Source organism: Eupeodes corollae, chromosome 1 (genome assembly GCF_945859685.1).
Source record: "Eupeodes corollae chromosome 1, idEupCoro1.1, whole genome shotgun sequence".
Taxonomy (NCBI): domain Eukaryota; kingdom Metazoa; phylum Arthropoda; class Insecta; order Diptera; family Syrphidae; genus Eupeodes; species Eupeodes corollae.
In genome coordinates, this window is record NC_079147.1 from 143,855,148 (window position 1) to 143,869,746 (window position 14,599).

Here is a 14,599-nt window from a genome sequence, read left to right on the forward strand (position 1 = left end):
TAATAAAGTTTTTTTCAACAATATACATACAATCGAGCCAATAAATATTTCAACAGCAAAAGCAGGTGATTCCTTGGTAGCAAAGCAGCAAGGCGACATTTCGGTCAAGACTTTCTTTAATGGAGATAATTCAACAAAAACTATTCAAAACGTCTTGTTTGTTAAGAATCTAAAATGTAATTTGATGTCAATTCGTCAATTAACTGACAAAGGCTACAAGATCACCTTTAATGGTGTTGATGCCCTTATCTCCAAAAATGGTCAAAATATGTTCGCCGCTCGTCGAAATGGTCAACTGTACCAAGTCACTTTTTATGTTGAACGAAGTGTGTATGCTGGAATTGCTGGTGCGGAAAAATTGAGCAAAGCTTCGCAAACGTTATGGCATTTTCGTTTAGCTTATTTGAATGTTAATGATATGAAGAAGATGGTGAATCAAAACATGGCAACTGGATTGTTACAATTAGGTATAAATAGTGCTGACAAATTTTGTGAATCGTGTGTGCTTGGTAAACAGACGCGTTTACCATATCCACCACGAAAGGAAATCCGATCTGAACGTATTTTGGAGCTCATCCATACAGATGTCAGCGGTCCAATGAATGAAGTGGCACATGATGGTTCCAGATTCTTCGTTGCTTTTACTGATGATTTTTCACGTGCATCCATGGTATATTTCATGAAGAAGAGAAGTGAAGTTTTCGAAAAATTTCAACAATACGTTTCTATGGCTGAAGCACAACATGGGCTAAAAATTTCGAAATTGCATTTGGATAATGGCGGTGAGTATTGCTCAAACGAATTTAAATCTTTTTGTGTCAATAAAGGTATTCGACTGAATTACACCGTGCCATACAATCCGGAAATGAATGCGGTATCTGAACGTTTCAATCGCACAGTAGTTGAAAAAGCAAGGACTATTCTTTTGTCGAGTGGATTGAGTCGTCGATTTTGGAGCGAAGCAGTTTTACATGCAAATTATGTTAAAAATCGCTCACCAACTAGTGCTGTTGGCAAACAATTTGCAAATAAAACACCCGCTGAAATTTGGTATGGTAAAAAGCCAGATTTATCTCATCTTCGTGTTTTTGGGTCGATTTGTTACAACTATGTACCAACAGAAAATCGTACGAAGTTAGATGCAAAATCACTTAAATGTTACATGCTTGGATATGGTTCGTCTTCACAGATGTATCGTCTTTGGGACATCGAAGGTGACAAGCTTGTCATGGGTCGTAATGTGACGTTCAATGAAAAATCAATTTTTGATCGTTTGAATTATATCAACATATTTGATTCAGAGGTAGCTAATTATGGCATCGATGAAAAATGTGAACAAGAAATCCACGGTGCAAATTTGGAAAGCATCGGTAACATCAGTGACAATGTCCACAGTGCTTCAAATAGTGCTGATAACAACAATGATTTGCGTCGCAGTGTTCGTGAGAAAAATAAACCAGATCGATATGGATGTGCTGCATGGTCTGCAAACTTTGCACTTTCTGCTGAGGAATTTGTACAGAATGATCCGGTCACGATGAATGATGCAAGGAAGCGTGTTGATTGGCCAAAATGGGAAAAGGCTATTAATGATGAATATTATTCGTTGTTGAAGAATCGTACTTGGTCTTTGTGTAAGTTACCCACTGGTCGAAAGGCTGTCACTTGTAAATGGGTTTTCAAGTTGAAATATAAGTCAAATGGTGACATCGACAAGTATAAAGCCAGACTTGTTGCTCGTGGGTTCACACAGGAAAAAGGTTTCGATTACAACGAAACATATTCACCAACAGCCAAATTGACCACCTTCCGTATTTTATTGTCCATTGCTAACCATTTTGGATACGATATACATCAGATGGACGTTAAATGTGCTTTTCTAAATGGAAATTTAAAGGAAGACATCTACATGACACAACCAGAAGGATTTGTGAAAGAAAAATCTATGGTTTGCAAATTAAACAAATCGCTTTATGGGTTAAAGCAAGCATCACGGATGTGGAATGAGCGCTTTAATCAATTCATTCTTAAAATTGGTTTTAATCGTTGTCAATCAGATCAATGTTTGTACATGAAAATTGAAAATGGTATTGTCTGTTACATACTCTTATACGTCGACGATTTAGCAATAATTTCAAACAGTACAAAAATGATAAATGTAATTAAAACTGAATTGTCAAAAGAATTTGAGATGACGGATCTTGGTAAAATCAATTCGTTTCTTGGAATTTCTATTGAAAGAAATTTAAATGATTATTCAATTCAATTAAGCCAGTCAAATTACTTGAAAAATATTTTGAAGAAATTTGATATGAATAACTGCAAAACGGCTGCAACACCAATCGAAAATGGATTACATTTGCAGAATGATGATGGCAATAATTTATCTAGTCAGCCATATAGAGAACTCATTGGATGCTTAACATATGCTACTCAAACAACTCGACCAGATTTATGTGCATCGACAAACTATTTTAGTAGATTTCAAAATTGCTTTACAGATGAACACTTCATGTATGCAAAACGTATTTTAAGGTACATACAGGGAACATCTGATATGAAAATGGTTTATCGTCGTGATTCTGAGGCTGATATTTTGACTGGATACGCCGATTCTGACTGGGCTGGTGATAAGAACGATCGCAAATCAACATCGGGATATGTATTCAAGGTCTTTGGGAATACAGTAAGTTGGTTATCACAAAAGCAACCAACTATTAGCCTGTCATCAACTGAAGCTGAGTATTTGGCATTAGCAAAATGTATTTGTGAGGCAAAATGGTTGCGTTGTCTTTTAAAAAAAATTGGACATCCTTGCAATTCACCAACAACAATATTTGAAGACAATCAAGCGTGCATCAAGGTAGCTGAAGAATCACGTGATCATAAAAGAATGAAACATATTGATGTGAAATACAACTTCATTCGAGAATCTATTGTAAATAAAGAAATCAAACTCAAATACATCTCTACTAACAATCAAGTTGCTGATATAATGACAAAGGGTCTTGCAAAAATTCTTTTTCAAAAGCATCGCTTAAATTTAAATCTTAATTAATTTGACTATATTAACTAATTTTTCCAACTACTTTAATTTAAACGAAATTTGTTTTTTTTTTTAATTGTAAATATTAATTTATTGAGTTTTAGAATGTATAGCTTTAATAATCTTGTTTGTTTGTTACTAATTTGATAACTGATAAAATTAAGAGGCGGTATTAGAATATCTACTTTGCTATAATTTTACTGTAACAAATCGAAGTTTGTTTTGTATAATTTCTAATTTTCATTCTAAGTTTTTCTCTAAATAAAGTTTATATTATTTGAATTCGCCAAACCAACAAAGCACACCAAACGTCAAGATTTGTGTCTGCATTTTATTTGAGATTTCGCAATTTCAGACTCACTCAATTTAAAACATTCCAATCAAAATGCATATCGTGGATATCGTGGATTTATTCGGAAAAAATCGTGCACAAATTTTAGCAAACCAGGTCTTTAGGGGATGTGCAAACACCAGTACAAACTCGTACACCTCATTTTGCAGAAAATATTTCTGCTGTTTGCGATAGTGTGGCTGAAGGGCCTTCCACCTTAACTTGTCGTCGTCCCCAACAATTGCAACTCTCAGTTTCGTCTTTTTTTAACACTATGCATAAATACTTGCATTCAAACCGCTTACAAGGTGGAATTGACTCTAGAACTACAACCTCTTGACCAATTCAAGCGTCGCTGTTGTCATAAGCCAGAATAGTAACAAGAAATGATAAACTTTCGAAGAAAATCATCTTGAGTGAAGAAGCACATTGCCGCATTTGGCGAATGATAATCCAAGAGTGTAACTTTTTGGTTTGGTTTATGAGCTTTCGGCATCATCGGGTCGTATTTTTCCAAAATGGGGCCGGTCAGGCAGTTACTTTAAATGGTGTTCGCTATCGTTAGATGATATCGAACTTTTTTTGGTGACAGACAGCAAACAAAACAATGACAAATTCAACGTGGTTGGGATGCCGATTGGCCGCCAAGATCATGTGATTTGACACCGCTGGACTTCTTTGTTTTGGGTTTATTTAAAAGAAAATATGTTCGACAATAAGCCTGCAACAATTCGACAGCTAAAAAATGAGAATATTTGACATATTTACGCTTTAGAACCTTAATTATGCCTCAGCCTCATCGAAAATTAGGACCATTGGATGGAGGTGCGGATGTTCAGATGGTAGACATGTGCATTCAAGAGGACACAAGCGTCCACAGGTTTTTGTTAAAACCAACCTCTGTCTATCAACTCATACTCTCACCTCCACGTGGTGAACATCGGGTGCCTAGTACCTCAACTGGAGATTGGGTTCCAACCCCAGTGCAAAGTTGTTGGGGGCAGCAAACGAGAGAGGTGGGGAGAGGTGTTTCTACTAAGGCACCTCTCCTTATCCAGACGGCAGTGGAGGAATTCCCGAGATGGAATCAACAGTGGCGTCTACAGTTCCAGTAAGGTTGAACTACTTAGTGAACACCTTATAGGGCTTCTTCGACTTATTCGGAGCCCAGGCCTGTAAGAAGCGATTTTATCCGGCTCCCCATCCTTTGGAGCTATACTTAGGATCTGTCCCTCCAGGTCACGTAAAAGCTTTCATAGTTGCGAAGCACCAACAAGCCTCGGATACGGACGGATTTACTGTTGACAACCAACGCAAACGAATAAAGGAAAACGAAATTCGGATATGCACGTGGAATGTTAGGTCCCTTAACAGACCACGTGCAGCCGAAGAATAAGCGGAGGCCCTAGAATTATATAAAGCAGATATCACCGCCATCCAGGAAATACGATGGGATGGGCCGGGCAAAAAGAGGATGAAAAACTGCGATATTTACTATGGTGACTGCTACCACGAAAACCAACAGCGCTTATTTGGATGCGGCTTCGTCATTGGAGCCAGACTTAGGCAAGAAGTCTTGAGCTATAGGTGTTTCAATGAGCGCCTTATGACCATGAGCATCAAGGCTAAATTCGGCAACATTAGCCTGATATGCGCGCACGCTCCTACAGAAGCGAAAGACGACAACACCAAAGATATATTCTTCGAGCTACTAGACAAAACATGAGCAGTGCCCTAGCTACGATATTAAAATAGTCCTGGGCGATTTTAATGCCAAGCTAGGAAGGGAAGACATCTTTGGCGGAATAATCGGGAAGAACAGCCTGCACGACAACACTTCCGACAATGGATTCAGGCTCATAGATTTTGCTGCGGGGCGAAACGTCATTGTAGCCAGTACGCGTTTTCCACACCTCAACATCCACAAAGGAACTTAGAATTCTCCAGATCAATCTACCGTCAACCAGATTGACCATATTGCGATCGACGCCAGACACGCTTCCAGCATTATGGATGTACGAACTTTCCGAGGAGCTAACACCGACTCGGATCACTACCTCATTGTAGCCAAGGTAGCACTTCAGATTTCCAAACCCAAGGCAAAACAGGGAGGTGCTGGGAGAAGGTACAACGTCGAGCGGCAACAATCGCCACAGATCGCCAAATCCTTTTCTGACCGAGTTACAAGTAACATCTCTCGAAGTTCTCTGCCGCCAACACAATGTATCGAAAACCAGTGGCAACATTGCCAAGATGCAACCAGAGAAGCCGCCTCTGATGTGCTGGGTTTCAAACAGCCACCAACAAGGAACCCCTGGTTTGAGGAGGAATGTCGGCAGGCAAATGCAGCCAAACAACAGGCACGCAAAGCGGCGCTGCATAAAAGGACGAGAGCTGCTCGTGAGCTCTATGAGCAGAAGAGGCGAGAGGAACGCTGACTTCTCAGAAGGAAAATCAGATGGCATGAGAAGCGTGCGGTCGAAGAAGCAGGAATGAGGTTCGAAAGTTTTATGAACAGGTGAAACGAAAATCACAGGTACATAAACCTAGAACCGAAGGCTGCAAAGTCGAAAGTGGAAACATCATAGTGGAACCGCAGTCAATGCTGAGGGTATGGAAGGACCACTTCTGCAGAACGGCGACGAAGAACCGAATTCCGCTATCAGGCAGGATGACCCATTCAATATAGACGACGAAAGTCAAGAATCCCGTCCTCCCGACTTAGACGAAGTAAAGATTGCCATATCTAAGTTGAAGTCTAATAAAGCTGCTGGAGCGGATGGCTTGAATGCCGAGCTCTTTAAAGCAGCTGGAGATAAGTTGGTTAGGAGCATGCACCAACTTATCTGTAAGATATGGTCGGAAGAAAGCATGCCCGATGAATGGAACCTCAGTATTGTTTGCCCGATCCTGAAAAAGGAGACCCTCTAAACTGCACCAACTATAAAGGAATAAGTCTACTTAACATCGCCTATAAAATCTTCTCTGCCATAATATGTGAACGTCTAAAGCCCATCGTCAACAACCTGATAGGTCCTTATCAGTGTGGTCTTACCAGGAAAGTCCACAGTTGACCAAATATTCACATTACGGCAGATCCTGGAAAAAACTCAAGAACACCAAATCGACACTCACCATCTTTTCATCGATTTCAAGGCCTCATATGACAGCATCTACAGGGACGAGCTGTATAGAACCATGTCTAGTTTTGGCATCCCTGCCAAACTCGTCCGTTTGTGCATGATGACCATGGAGAATTCACGCTGCTCCATAAAGGTTGAAAACAACTTAACAGAACCTTTCGATGTCAAAAAAGGTTTTAGACAAGGTGGTGCGCTGTCATGCGATTTTTTTAACATCGTGCTTGGAATAATAGTGCAGAGCTCACACGTCAATACTGGAGGCACTATCTTTCAAAAGTCTGTCCAATTACTGGCATATGCTGATGACATTGACATAATCGGAAGAACTCAGCGTCATGTCAATGGGGATTTTGTGAGTATTGAGGCAGAGGCGGCAAAAATGGGTTAAACGGTTAATGAGGGCAAAACAAAGTATATGCTGTCATCAAGAAAGGACATACAACACCGACATCTTGGTCAAAACGTCACAATCAACAGACGTAACTTTGAGGTACTCAAGGACTTCATCTACTTAGGCTCCGCTGTAAACGCAAAAAACAACATCAGCGCTGAGATCAAACGCAGAATAACTCTTGCTAACCGCTGTTTCTTTGGGCTAAGAAAGCAATTGAGTGGTAAAGTCCTCTCTCGAGGGACCAAAGTGTTGCTATATAATACCCTTATCATCCCCGTCCTGCTATACGGTGCAGAAGCATGGACCATGACAAAAGCGGATGAAAGCACCTTGGGTCGCTTCGAGAGAAAAGTTCTTCGTGTGATCTACGGTCCCGTATGCATCGAAGGGGAGTGGAGGAGAAGATGGAACGACGAACTGTACGGGCTGTACAGTGACGTAGACTTAGCCAGCTATTTATTTATTTAGCTTAATACAAGCTATCATAACTTAACTTAACTTAAAACTAGCTTAACATTAACATTTTTTTTTTTTTTTTTTTTTGTTGCAGTTCTTGTTATCAGTTTTCAACATTAATTCATGTGGGCCCTAAGGCCCACATCAAAGCTCTTTAATGTACAAGAACTAACAATTTTGATTTTACTTAACTTAAAATTACAGGGGACGGGGAATTCGGACTCAAAAAGGGAAAAAGTAAAGGGTATCTTTCAGATGGGATTTGGAAATGTAGCAGCGTTGCAGTGACGAAGAATTCTGGACATTGGTTCAAAGTGCCCGTAATTAGTGCGGTGATGAGGGATATAGAAAAGGGAAACAGATCGCAGATTTCGAGGGTTAGTGTTAAGATGAATATCACTCAGGAGTGCCGGGGAATCTATATTGCCCATTAACAATAATAACAAATAATATATCAGCGTTTTTGCGTCTAATATATAAGGGCTGCAAACCTATCAGTTTTACTCGATCGGCATAAGGAGACAAGTTGGATGCATCATCCCAGGGGAGGCCACGTAAGGCAAATCGAACGAAACGTCTTTGAACATTTTCAATTCTGAGTGAATGGTTTTCATAAAAGGGAGACCATACTTGGCATGCATATTCAAGATGAGGACGGACTAGGGAAATATAAAGCGCTTTAGTTACATAGGGGTTGGAAAATTCTTTTGACCATCTCTTAATAAAACCGAGAGACCTATTAGCTTTATTAATAATTTGGTCAAAATGGGAATGGAAATTCAGCTGTGTGTCACACATAATACCAAAATCTCTAATAGAATCGACTACGTTGACGGCGTCATTAAGGAAGTAGTATACTCTATGAGATGGGATTTGTTTGCGCGAAAAGGTCATTTGTTTACATTTACCTACATTTAACTCTAGGAAATTATGCATGCACCAAACAAAAAAGATATTAAGATCATTTTGTAAAAGTTAGGAATCAGATGGAGTAGAGATAATCTTAAAAATTTTCTTATCATCAGCAAACATTAGGATATCTGAGTTTTTTAATTTAAGACAGACATCGTTAACAGATAAGACGAAGAGAAGGGGGCCAAGGTGGCTACCTTGTGGGACTCCAGAAGTCGCATGTATAGGATTGGAGACTGAGTTACGGAAAAGGACTCTATAAGTTCTATTCGCAAGATAGGAGCTTATCCAGTTTATTCATATAGATGGAAATCCTAGAGCTCTTAGTTTGAGATAAATTATGTTATGGGATATTTTAACAAAGGCTTTGCTGTAATCAGTGTATACGACATCAACTTCTTTGCCATTCTCAAGGGCTGACAAAACTTTGGATATAAATTCAATTAAGTTAGTCGTAGTGGATCTACCTTTAAGAAAACCATGTTGAGCGGGGGAGAATAAAGGCTTGCAATGGAAATAAACGGAATCATAAACTAAGCTTTCAAAAAGTTTTGGAATGCATGAAAGTTTAGCAATAGGTCTATAATTGTTAATTTCAGTTTTATTGCCTTGTTTATGAATGGGAAATATAAATGAATCTTTCCATATATGAGGAAACACACCTTGGGAAAGAGAGAGTTCAAAGAGTGCAGTTAGAGGCTTTGACAGAGAATGCATACATTTTTTTAGAACAACTGATGGGACGCCATCAGGACCAGGGCTAAAGTTTTCTTTGAGGCTTACGATTTTGGCAAGTACCATTTCTTCAGTTATTGTAAACGATGAAAGGGAGGTTTGAGTGCAACCATCTAAATAACTAAAGTAGTGTGGATCAGGATCATGCAGATGTTCAGTATACGATATGCTAAAGTAATTAGCAAATAGATTTGATATGGTTGTTGGATCAGAGGAGATTATGTTGGAGAAACTCATTGAAGGTGGAAACCCATCAGATTTTCGTTTGACATTTATAAACTTGAAAAATTTCCTTGCATCAGAAAGATGGGTATTTTCCATTTGGTTAAGGTATTGGTTATAAAGGGATTCCCTTAATTCAGAGAAAGAATTATAGGCGAGAAGATAGTTGTTGTGATCAGTCTCAGATTTGGACTGTAAAAAGATCTTCCAAAGCTTGTTACGGGTATTTCTTAGGCTACGGAGCTATCTGTTGTACCAAGGGGGAGCAGAGGTGAAATCTTTTCTACGAGAGAACGGTACTGATTCTTCAATACAGTACGAAAGAATCAAATAAAACCAATTTGTAAGGGACTCAACTGTTAATTGGAGGGATCTTAATTCAAAATCGGCTGAGCTAAGAAGATTGTTAAGTTTGGAGAAATCAGCCCTACGAAAATCATAACAGTAATTTTCCATTTCAAAAAAGTTGTTTTCAAATTCAATGGGGAAGGAGAGATTAAGGGGTGGATGATAGCGATCCAAGGTTGAGAGAAGATGAGGGTTAAAGTCACCTAGAACGATGATTAAATCATTAGGTTGCACTAGTTCAAGCAGATAATCAATGGCATTAACAGAATAGTAAAAGTCCAACGACTAAGATGGCTTGGTCACGTAGTCTTCGAATCCGCACCCATAGGACAGCGCACTAGAGGATGACCGCGGATCAGGTGGCGCGCACAAGTGGAAGATGACCTCCCCCAACTTGGAGCGCGAAACTGGAGACATCTAGCTAGGGACCGAGCTAGATGGAGAAGTTTGTTGGGTGAGGTACTAGTTCACACAGGACTGTAGCGCCACTTTAAGTAAGTAAGTAAGGATGGAGGTGCTCCACCGAGATCGGATCGGCCATTTGGTTGATATTTTGTTCCATACCTAAACATAACTGAACGATAACAATATTTTAATTATTTGTGTTTTATTCAAAATCTAAATCAATGTCGACCCTTTTATCTATGAAATAAAATAATCAGATGCCACACAACTGTCAAGTATTAAATTGTAGCAGCTCTGAAATAGGCCCAAGAGGAGTACCTATACCAACCTATCTTTTAATATCTTTTATATCAGGCAAGTCTTGTTTTCATTGCTTTGTTTTTTATTAGCTGCAATAGAAACTAATTATACCAAACTAATTTGTGTTAAAATATACGTAAACATTAAATGTTAGTATTTGAGAAACAATAATTTAAAAGTTTAAAAACATAAATCTCTGTCCAAATTTAAACAGTCAAAGCTTAGAGCTTCAAAAAGCTTTTTTAATTCCAATTCCATTCTGTTCCTATACGACGGAACGAACAACTAAATAAAGGCAGCTGTTTGGTTTAGCTTTCAAGTATTAGAGTTTTTGTTGCTTTAAATCGTCTACAAGTTCAATTCAAAACAAAACCAATAAGCAAAGCATGCGTCTTGTCAAATTTTTAACAAAAAAGTTGTGTAGAGTTAATAAATAACTTATGTAAATAAACATTTAGAGGTACTTACAGTTATAATATTATCGTTGTGTGATGTTTGTTCTGTTCTCCCAATAAGTCGGCTGACTTTTCATTTGTTTCTTTTTCTGGAATTAAAAAAAAATTATCAAATTTTATTACACACCACGACCGCCACCGCACAGCACAGAATGTTCAATAAGTAATAAGTATCTACTTCGAGTAAATAATTTTTCACAAAAACCTTTAAGTAGGTTGCAGATGGTATGACTAAGGTTAAATTTTCGTTTACAAATTTCAATTTTCAAGGTGCGGAAACTTATTTTTATCACACTTTATTTTGTCAATAAATACAATTAAGAGACTTAAACATAAACCATAACGCTACGAAGTCCGCCACCACGACACGACACAATCGAATGAGCTATATTTGGTTCACTGCTATTTGTGTAACTTAACAACTTTTATTCTTCTTGCAGCGACACAAAAAAATGTCATCCCTTTGCTTTCAACTTTGTAGAACAAAAACTAACCTTTGACTGATGGGAACTGGTAGGGTAAGTTAGAAATTTAAAAGAAGCGAAGATAGAGGATACGCCTGAAAGTATGCATAGTTTAATTTTGCAATTAGTTTTGATCTTAACCCAACTACCGCATCATTTCATAGTTTTCCTAGAAATTTAATGGCTCGGATGAAGGGTTATCCATTAAAGGCTGATCATTTTTAAAATTGAATAAAAGAAGTCGATAAGGTTGTATCTCTATTTTAGAATTCAAAGCCCTGTCAATAACATTATGTATGTGTGAAATAGAATATCGTTTGAATTCAAAAGGTGCAGTTTTCGATGACTGGCACATAAATCAGGCTGAATTGGATCGATTTTGCATTATGTTAATTAGGGGCCGCTTTGGTTTGCAGCTTATTTGCAAAGACCTGTGACTCAAGAAAAAGTCTAAAGGGGTCAAATCTCAAGATAACTATGCCACGAAATCGATTGCGCAGAATATCGATTGTGTCTTAAACTGTAGGGCACGTATCATATCATCCTATAACGGAGTACTGACCACAAGGCTTTACACATTGGTAATAAAACCGATTTTTATGTACGGTGTGGAAGTATGATGGACTGCTTTAGAAAAAGTTTGCCTATGTATGTATAAGCGGATCGCTTCGCATGACCCCTTCTGAGGCACTGGAAACCTTACTCTACCTAACACCTCTTGACATATTTAGCAAACAAAAAGCTGCAAGCTCTGCTATTCGCCTCAAAGCTTCGTCGTAGTGGATTTACAACAACATTGGCCACTCCGTAATTCTTAGGTATTTAGAATCAACTCCAAAGCACACAGACTACACGATCGCCCAACTGCAATTCGACAGAAATTTCCAGATTTCTATACCTCCCAGATCTTTCTGGGAGAATAGGACATTCCCGGAAGATGGGTCAATCCATTTTTATACAGATGGTTTAAAAACAAAAGAAGGGGTTCGTGGAGGTGTGTACTCTGAATGACTGAAAGTAAGTCTCTCATTCCGTCAATATTAACATCTTATATCAGTATCTTCTCAGATAGTCAGGCCGCTATCAAATCTCTGAACTCTGTCTCTACAAACTCTATAACAATCCATAGTTGTCGATCATCTCTAATGGAGATGGCAAAAAAGTTTAATATTCACCTTTGCTGGGTGCCGTGCCATAGAGACATTCCATGGTAACTTTAAGGCAGATGAACTCGCCATGAACGGTACAGTACAGCCCATTTTATTACGTTCGGCAAATGCTGGCATGACAATCACTACATGTAAACTATTGCTAATTCAAGACTCTATGAAGAAGGCAAACACCAGGTGGAATAACATCACCACGTGTCAGGTCACAAAAAAGATCTGGCTTACACTAGTTTTGAAGGGATCAAGGTGCTTGCTATCTCTAAGCGGGTCCCATAGAAGCTAGGAAGATAATATTTGTCATAATCGGGCACTGTCAAATAGGAGAGCACGCTACGCGGCTATGCGTATTCTTAAATGACTTTTACAGAAGCTGTATGGATGAGGAAGAGAAGGAAACAGTTCTTCACCTCGTCTGTACATGCCCAGCTCTAGCTTGAAACGAACGATCTAAATCATATTAGTATAATCAACCTCTCACGTTTCGTAAGGAACTCAAACTGGTTTCATTGATCTAAGAAGAAAGCCTCAAGATTCATGTGGTATCACAATGGGCCAATAAACTGGCATAAGTAGGTGCGTTTTGTTCGCATTTCATATATAGTAAAGTGAAAAATTCCCAACAAAACGATCCGCAGTGGCCAGATTTTTGTATTTAAAAATTGGTACAACTGAAAGAAGATCTGTCAAAATAACAATAAAAAACTTCAAAAACTGGGTTTGTTCGTAGACTACTACTTAACATTGTGGTGTTGAAGCGAGCTTGAAGTCCCTCTCAATTCTTCATATACCTGAATCGAGTTGAGATTTATCTATTCTAAACTGAGATAAACTTTTTTGGAAACATAGCAATACATAAATATCTTTTCTATTGTTTTTTTTTGCAAAATAAGCCCAGCTTGTCCATTTTCACTAACAAAACTAAATAATATCAACAGTAAAAGATTCGTTTTTCTGCAATGGAAAACACACATGATTCCAAATGCAGAACTACTCAACGAACACAGCCATCGAGATACAAATGCAATATCAATCGTACCAACATTTGAGAACGAAATCACATAAGATCCATTCGAGGCTCGTATAAATGTCAATAACCTATCCATAGTGAGATTCTACTATAACTTTTATCGGTGTTATTCTCACTATGGATATTGTTTTTGTAATTCGTGTAAAATCCTTCTTTACTATGGATAGATTTCCCAACAAAACACGAGTAGTGTATCCTACTCCATCACGGACAGCCATTTTAACCTACCCTAATGGAAAATTGAGCGGATCACATTTTAAAAAAGAGACTGGGATGCGACCCACACTGATAACTTCACATCCCGTCTGTCGATTTGTCTTGCTTAAAAGTTTGTCTATATATGTACTCGAATCCGATTTTACCAAATTTGCATACTATTTTTTGTAGATTTTATTTTTTATGAAAAAACGGACTTTTGGATTTTTATATAAAAATTACTGAATATCGAAAACAATATTTTCTGCGAAATAAAAAACGTTTGAAGCCAATATGTCTAATTTTTAAAAAGCTATTTGAGTCGAAACTAAATTTTTACCAAGTTTTAGTATAGTTTTTTTTTAAGTTTTATTTTTTGTTAGAAAACTGTCAAATTCGATTTTTTTCAAAATTTTACTGAATGTTAACAACAATATTTTTTGAAAGATAAAAGTAGTTTAAAGAAAATATCTACAATTTTTGAATAGATATTTGAGTCGTAAATTAATTTTTACCAACTTGTATCCATTTTTTAAGGTTTTTATTTTTTATAAAAAAAAACTGTCAATTCGATTTTTCTCAAAATTTGTCCTAATGTTGAAAACAATATTTCTTTTAAGTATAAATTAGTTAGCAGCTATCTCAAATTTTGAAAAGATATTTGATTCGAAAATCATTTTTTACCAACTTTTGCCAATTTTTTTTCGGTTTTTAATTTTTTTGTAAAAAAAATTGTTTATTCGATTTTATTCAAAATTTGACTGAATGTTGACAACCATAGTTTTTGAAAGATAAAAGTAAATTAAAGCCAATATCTCAAAGTTTTGAAAAGATATTTGAGTTGAAAATCAATTCTTACCAACTTTTATTAATTTTTTTTTAGGTTTTTATTTATTGTAAGAAAACTGTCAATTCGATTTTTCTCAACATTTTCAGAATGTTGAAAACTATATTTTTTACAAGATAAAATAAGTTTGAAGCCTAAATTTCAAGTTTT

The 14,599-nt window shown here is 37.4% G+C and overlaps 1 protein-coding gene across 1 annotated transcript in view; it reads right to left on the reverse strand.

The window, feature by feature from the left end:
- Nucleotides 1-10,779, reverse strand: part of LOC129943438 (nicotinamidase) — a 195,501-nt gene extending 184,722 nt beyond the window's left edge. The window contains exon 1 of the mRNA XM_056052885.1: nucleotides 10,761-10,779. The gene's annotated coding sequence lies outside the window, so the exon portion shown is untranslated. The remainder of the gene's footprint in view (nucleotides 1-10,760) is intronic.
- Nucleotides 10,780-14,599: the final 3,820 nt, after the last annotated feature.